This window comes from Haematobia irritans, chromosome 1, assembly GCF_050003625.1.
Source record: "Haematobia irritans isolate KBUSLIRL chromosome 1, ASM5000362v1, whole genome shotgun sequence".
NCBI classification, from domain to species: domain Eukaryota; kingdom Metazoa; phylum Arthropoda; class Insecta; order Diptera; family Muscidae; genus Haematobia; species Haematobia irritans.
Window position 1 is genome coordinate 10,141,992 of NC_134397.1, and position 7,386 is coordinate 10,149,377.

At 31.3% G+C, this 7,386-nt stretch overlaps 1 non-coding gene across 1 annotated transcript; it reads right to left on the reverse strand.

The window, feature by feature from the left end:
* Positions 1-619: 619 nt before the first annotated feature.
* On the reverse strand, positions 620-691 carry TRNAT-UGU (transfer RNA threonine (anticodon UGU)). The gene has a single exon. It is a non-coding gene; the product is annotated as a tRNA-Thr (tRNA).
* Positions 692-7,386: the final 6,695 nt, after the last annotated feature.

Below are 7,386 nucleotides of genomic sequence, written 5' to 3' on the forward strand. Positions count from 1 at the left end.
ATATTATGGGGACATTTGTTTTTTCCTTTCGTTCCTAAACAATATTTATTGGTTTATGTCATATTTCATTTAAACTAATGCCCAATCTGATTTGCTTTTTTTTAGTTATGCTTTTGCAGAGCTTGCAACATTTCTACTATGGATGTGATCGACTTAATCCCATAAATTGGTTTTTGCAGTGTTTGGAAAAATTTGCGGAACAACTTAATACGAATGGTAAAATAGTTCATTATTGCTGTAGTCATTATATACTTGAAAAATCATAAATGTTCACATTTATGGAAAAGGAGTATTACGGTATGGCCACACTGAACAAATATTAAAAAGAAATTAAAAAATACTTAAATAGAAAACATTTTTAGTTTATATTGAATATATTACATCACGATAAGAATGCTTACCAAAACAGATATTCAGATATTTCGAAAATATTCCTGGATAAAAATGAGTGTCAACATTTTGATCAAACATTTGCCCAGTGTGACCATACCGTTAGACTTATCATTGGGTCTATCAAAAGTCTTAGAATTAAGTTCCCAACCGATATAAAAAATATTAAAAAAAAAAAACAATTTGTTTAAAAAAATATTAAATAATAAAAAAAAATTCTCTCTGATCTTGCCTCCTGTGAGGATTGAACTCACGACCCCTGGTTTACAAGACCAGTGCTCTGCCACTGAGCTAAAGAGGCTCTTGGCACTCGATGGCTAAATGCCATACATCAACACAACGCCACTCAGTCAAAGAAAGTGAAATGAAAACACACAGGCCACACACACACAACACTCCATACAACGAGCAAAAGAGCCAAACAACAACAATAACAACACAACTATGAAAACACTGACTAGGGGGGACACACAAGGCAAGAAGAACAACAACAACAAATGTCTCCATAGCAGTACTCTTTGTTGATTTGTGAGATTTAAAAATTCGATTTGAATTCTAATAGAATTCAATCGAATTTTAAATATGCGAATACGTTTAGAGAAATCGAATATTGAAATAATGAAAATGCGTTGTTCGCATGTAAAATTGTTAAATAATTACAATAAATTAATAAAATTTTGAGTTGATAAGGTGGAGTAGGTTTGCCGGATAGCAAAGGAAACAAAAAATTGCAATTAAAGAAAAAAACAAGTATATACAGCACTAAGTTCGGCACCACCATTAACCAAATATTAGGGTTTCCTTTGAAATTTCAAATTGAGGACACTTCCCGAAGATAACTTTAAAGATTTCACCTATGAGGACTATATCAGATTCTGGATTTATAAGAACCATTTTTGTTTGAGTTTTAGATGAATCATTAACATATCTTGTAAGTGTGCAAGAAAATTATAAAATAACGTCTTGATTTAAATCTGTAGAAGTAAAATCTGGAAATTTTACATTGAGTTTCAAGCAATTTTCATGATCAGTGCGCCTTCTACACCCTCAAGAAGTGAAGTCGGTCTATATGGAGGCATTACCAAATGGACCGATAAAAACTTAATCCGATACACGTTTTTGTGAGCCTAAAATACCAGAATATTTACAATTTCAGGCAAATCAAATAAAAACTACGGTTTCTACCCTGCCAACATTTTTGGGGACTCTTTTGAGAATCCCCACTACGTCGAAAACAATCATATACGACATCAAAAACTCGTCGGAAAAGCGCCGTCACTATTGAGAAGTTGTACCACGCAAGTTACTACAAAAATGTTTCGCATGAGTGCAATTATTAGGTGCCTTTATAGATCAATTTAGAACGACGCCAATAAGGGACCCTCCAAACACTCAGAAAAAGTGAATTTTAAGATAGTTGTAAAAGAATCATTGTGGTCGAGTAAAACACGTTTGTTTAGATATTTATTAATTTGATTAAACATTTACAAATTCTTAAAAATATAACATTTATACCACTATCACATTACATTTAACATAATTTTTGGCATTAATGATGATGTTGAGTTACGAGTTACATGTTGCTGCGTCTATCAACCAGTGTTTTTATTCCATGGAGGCAGCGTGTCTGTAAAATATCTGAAAAACAATCACTTTATTCCATTTGGAAAATCACCAAATTGTTCACCAATATACCTTTCACAATTTTAAGCGTATAATCTATGTTTTCAGAACTTTATTTTCGTTTTTATTTAATTAAAATATAACAAGCTGGTTGCGCTTGGCGTTTCACAAAAAAAAAAATGGCTTTTTAACAGTAGGGATGGCAAATTACATGCATGTACTTTTTGATGTACCTTTTCATGATGGTTGAAGTGACATTTACGAGTCTGTGGTAACGATGAGGTTGAAATGGAACTTTGAAATGCTGGCAGGGTAGAAACCCAAGGAGTTAAATCCAGAGAATGAAGTCGACCCATTTTTGTCGGCGGCGGCTGACATTAAATTTTTGCATCCGGCGGCGGCGGCTTGACGGCTAAGCCGATATAAATAAGTCTCTTCGGCGGCTGACAATTATCTGTTATAAAATCAATTTGAAGTTGTTCGAATGGTAATGAGATTAGTTGTACAACCAATCTTACAATCAAATTTACATTTCATTCAAATTTTCTGAGGTAAATTTTTGCAAAATTATTGTAACACTTTGAAATAGATTGATTGGGGGTGAAAGGCTCAAAATTTTGACTAAAATTACTACAATTATTAATAAAGTTTTTTGAGTCAAACTAATATATTTGATTAATTGGCGGCTAAATTTGGGTCGAGATGAGCCGACATATTCGGCGGCGGCGTCGACTGGCAAAAAATGGCCGGCGGCGACTGAAATCGGCGGCGCGACTCGGCGGCTTCATTCTCTGGTTAAATCGGGAGATCGTTCTTATGAGGGCTATACTAAAATATGGACCGATACTCATCGTTTTCGGCACACCTCTTTATGACCCGAAAATACCTATAGATTTCCAATTTCAGGCAAATCGGATTCTAGAAGCCTAAGAAGTAAAATCGGGAAATCGGTCTATATGGGGGCTATACCAAAATATGGACCGATACTCACCATTTTCGGCACACCTCTTTATGGTCCTAAAATATCTCTAAATTTCCAATTTCAGACAAATTGGATAAAAACTACGGTTTCTATAAGCCCAAGACCCCAACTCGGTAGATCGGTCTATATGGGGGCTATACCAAAATATGGACCGATACTCACAATTTTTGGCACACGTATTTGTGGTCCTACAATACCTCCAGATTTCCAATTTCAGGTAAATTGAATAAAAACTGCGGTTTCTATAAGAAGTAAACTCGGGAGATCGGTCTATATGGGGGCTATACCAAAATATGGACCGATACTCACAATTTTTAGCACACGTATTTGTGGTCCTACAATACCTCTAGACTTACAATTTCAGGTAAATTGAATAAAAACTTCTATAAGCTCAAGAAGTAAAAATTGTCATAAAATACCTCTAGATTTCAAATTTCAGGCAAATTGAATAAAAACTACGATTTCTATAAGCCCAAGACCCCAAATGGGGAGGTCGGTTTATATGGGGACTATACCAAAACATGGCCCCATATAGCCCATCTTCGAACTTGATCTGCCTGCAGACAAAAGACGAGTTTGTGCAAAATTTCAGCACGATTGCTTCATTATTGAAGGCTGTAGCGTGATTACAACAGAATTTCTATCTGATCAAGAATATATATACTTTATATAGTCGGAAATCGATATTTCGATGTGTTACAAACGGAATGACAAACTTATTATACACCGTCACCATTCTATGCTGGTGGGTATAAAATATAAAAAAATTTATTTCTATAAATAACATTTTTTAAAATTTTATTTCTATAGAAAATTTTGTCAACATTTTATTTCTACAGAAAATTTGTCAACTTTTTTTATAGATCATTTTTGTCAAAATTTTATTTCTATAGAAAATTTTCTCAAAATTTTATTTCTATAGAAAATTTTGTCAAAACTTTATTTTTATAGACAATTTTGTCAACATTTTATTTTTTAGACAATTTTGTCAAAATTTTATTTCTATAGAATTTTTTTTTCCAAATATTTCTATAGAAAATTTTATCTACATTTGATTTCTATAGAAAATGTTGTCAAAATTTTATTTCTTTAGAAATTTTTGTCAAAATTTTATTTCTCTAGAAAATTTTGTCAAAATTTAATTTCTCTAGAAAATTTTGTCAAAATTTAATTTCTCTGGAAAATTCTGTCAAAATTTTATTTCTATAGAAAATTCTGTCAAAATTTTATTTCTATAGAAAATTTTGTCAAAATTTTATTTCTATAGAAAATTTTTTCAAAATTTTATTTCTATAGAAAATTTTGTCAAAATTTTATTTCTATAGAAAATTTTGTCAAAATTTTATTTCTCTTGAAAATTTTGTCAAAATTCTATTTCTCTAGAAAATTCTGTCAAAATTTTATTTCTATAGAAAATTTTGCCAAAATTTTATTTCTATAGAAAATTTTGTCAACATTTTATTTCTATAGAAAATTCTGTCAAAAAATTTTATTTCTGTAGAAAATTTTGTCAAAATTTTATTTCTATAGAAAATTTGTCAAAATGTTATTTCTATAGAAAATTTTATTTCTATAAACAATTTTGTCAAAATTTTATTTCTATAGAAAATTTGTCTAAATTTTATTTGTATAGAAAATTTTGACAAAATTTTATTTCTATAGAAAATTCCCCAAAATTTTATTTCTATAGAAAATTCCCCAAAATTTTATTTCTATAGAAAATTTTGTCAAAATTATATTTCTCTAGAACATTTTGTCAAAATTATATTTCTCTAGGAAATTTTGTCAAAATTTTATTTCTATAGAAAATTTTGTCAACATTTTATTTCTATAGAACTTTCTTCAATTTTTTATTTCAATGGGAAATTTTGTCAAAATTTTATTTCCACAAAAATATTTGACAAAATTTTATTTCTATAGAAAATTTTGTCAAAATTTTATTTCTATAAAAAATTTGGTCAAAATTTTATTTCTATACACAATTTTGTCAAAATCTTATTTCTATAAACAATTTTGTCAAAATTTTATTTCTTTAAACAATTTTGTCAAAATTTTATTTCTCTAGAAATTTTGTCAAAATTTAATTTCTCTAGAAATTTTGTCAAAATTTAATTTCTCTAAAAAATTCTGTCAAAATTTTATTTCTATAGAAAATTTTGCCAAAATTTTATTTCTATAGAAAATTTTGTCAACATTTTATTTCTAGAGAAAATTTTGTCAAAATTTTATTTGTATAGAAAATTTTGTAAAAATTTTATTTCTATAGAAATTTTTGGTAAACTTTTATTTCTATAGAAAATTTTGTTAAAATTTTATTTCAATCGAAAATTTTGTCCAAATTTTATTATAGAAAATTTTGTTAAATTTTTATTTCCAAAAAATATTTTAAATATTTTATTTCTATAGAACTTTTTTCTATTTTTTATTTCAATGAAAAATTTTGTCAAAATTTTATTTCTATAGAAAATTTTGTTAAAATTTTATTTCTATAGAAAATTTTGTCAAAATTTGATTTCTATAAACAATTTTGTCAAAATTTCATTTCTATAAACAATTTTGTCAAAATTTTATTTCTATAGGAAATTTTGTCAATATTTTATTTCTATAGAAAATTTTGTAAAAATTTTATTTCTTTAGAAAATTTTGTCAAAATTTTCTTTCTATAGACAAAATTTTATTTTTATAGGACATTTTTTCTTCTATAGAATTTCTACAGAAAATTTTGTCAAAATTTTATTTCATTTGTAAAAGTTTGTAAAATACCTCTTAGATGGGAAGGAATATTTTGCAAAACCTACCAAAACGTCAAGAATTCTACCAATCTATCAAACAACAAAAAATCTACCATTTTTGGTAGAATTCTACCAAATGTGGCAACCGTGATTGGAACATTTGGGTCGCTATAAGGTTAGGTTAGGTTAGGTTAAAGTGGCAGCCCGATTAAGATTCAGGCTCACTTAGACTATTCAGTCCATTGTGATACCATATTAACTAAAAGTACCTATTACATATGGGCACTTCTAGTTTTAACCGCTGAACCTTCTTGATTATTTTTCTTTGTTGAACCAACCAGATTGTTCCAAAAACATTAGCAGACTGCTTAAGTTAACGTTTTCCAGATCCGCCAGTAATCTGAAGCTATATGCTCCTAAAAGTTGCTTGCGCTTTACACAAAATGCAGGACACTCACACAAGAGGTGTTTAATTGATTCTTTTTCCTCCGCATCATGACAGCTCATACAATAGTCATTATACTTCGCGCCAATAGTTTTTGCAAAATCTCCTATCAGGCAGCGACCCGTTATAGCAGATATCAGGAGTGATACCTGACGTCTCGAGAACATTAGCATATCTAGTGTGCGGTTTAAGTTGAAATGGGGCCATATTTGCTTGGTGTCGTTACAACCCTTGCAATTCTCCCATCGAACATTTGCCATCATAACAGCCTTCTCACGCAGCATGAGCTTGCAGGTAGCTAGGGGCATACCAACAAATTCTAGTTCCCCTGGAATATGTAAGGTAGTCCCTAGCCTTGCCAACTCATCCGCTTCGCAGTTCCCCGGAATGTTCCTATGGCCAGGCACCCATATTAGGTGAATATTGTACTGCTCAGCCATCTCATTGAGAGATTTGCGGCAATCGATGGCCGTTTTCGAGTTGAGGAACACAGAGTCCAAGGATTTTATTGCAGGTTGACTGTCTGAGTATATATTAATGCCCACATTTTTTGGAACATTACTTCTCAGCCAATTCGCCACCTCTCTTATTGCTAATATTTCAGCCTGAAAAACACTACAGTGATTAGGTAATCTTTTCGCTATTTGAAGTTCCAGATCATTAGAATATACTCCGAAACCCACTTGTCCATCCAATTTGGAGCCATCAGTGTAGAAATCTATATATTCTTTATTCCCCGGGGTATGTGTGCACCACGCCTCACTGTTGGGGATTAGAGTCTCAAACTTTTTGTCGAAAAGTGGACTCGCCAAAGTGTAATCCACTACGTTAGGCACATCTGACATTATTTTGAGGACAGAACTGTGACCGTAACCATTTTCCGACCACAGCGATAGTTCGCGCAACCGCACAGCCGTTGTTGCAGCTGACTGTTTGGCCAAAATGTCTAAAGGCAATAGATGCATCATGACATTAAGGGAATTTGTTCCTGTCTTGCTGAATGCGCCTGAAATACACAAACACGCCATACGCTGAACTTTATCTAAACCAGTCGGTTTCTGAAGTGCCGGCCACCAGACTACAACACCATATAGCATTATAGGTCTAACCACTGCCGTGTATAGCCAATGCACAATTTTTGGTTTTAGTCCCCACTTTTTTCCTATTGCCTTTTTGCACGAGTACAAAGCTACAGTTGCCTTCCTCGCCCTTTC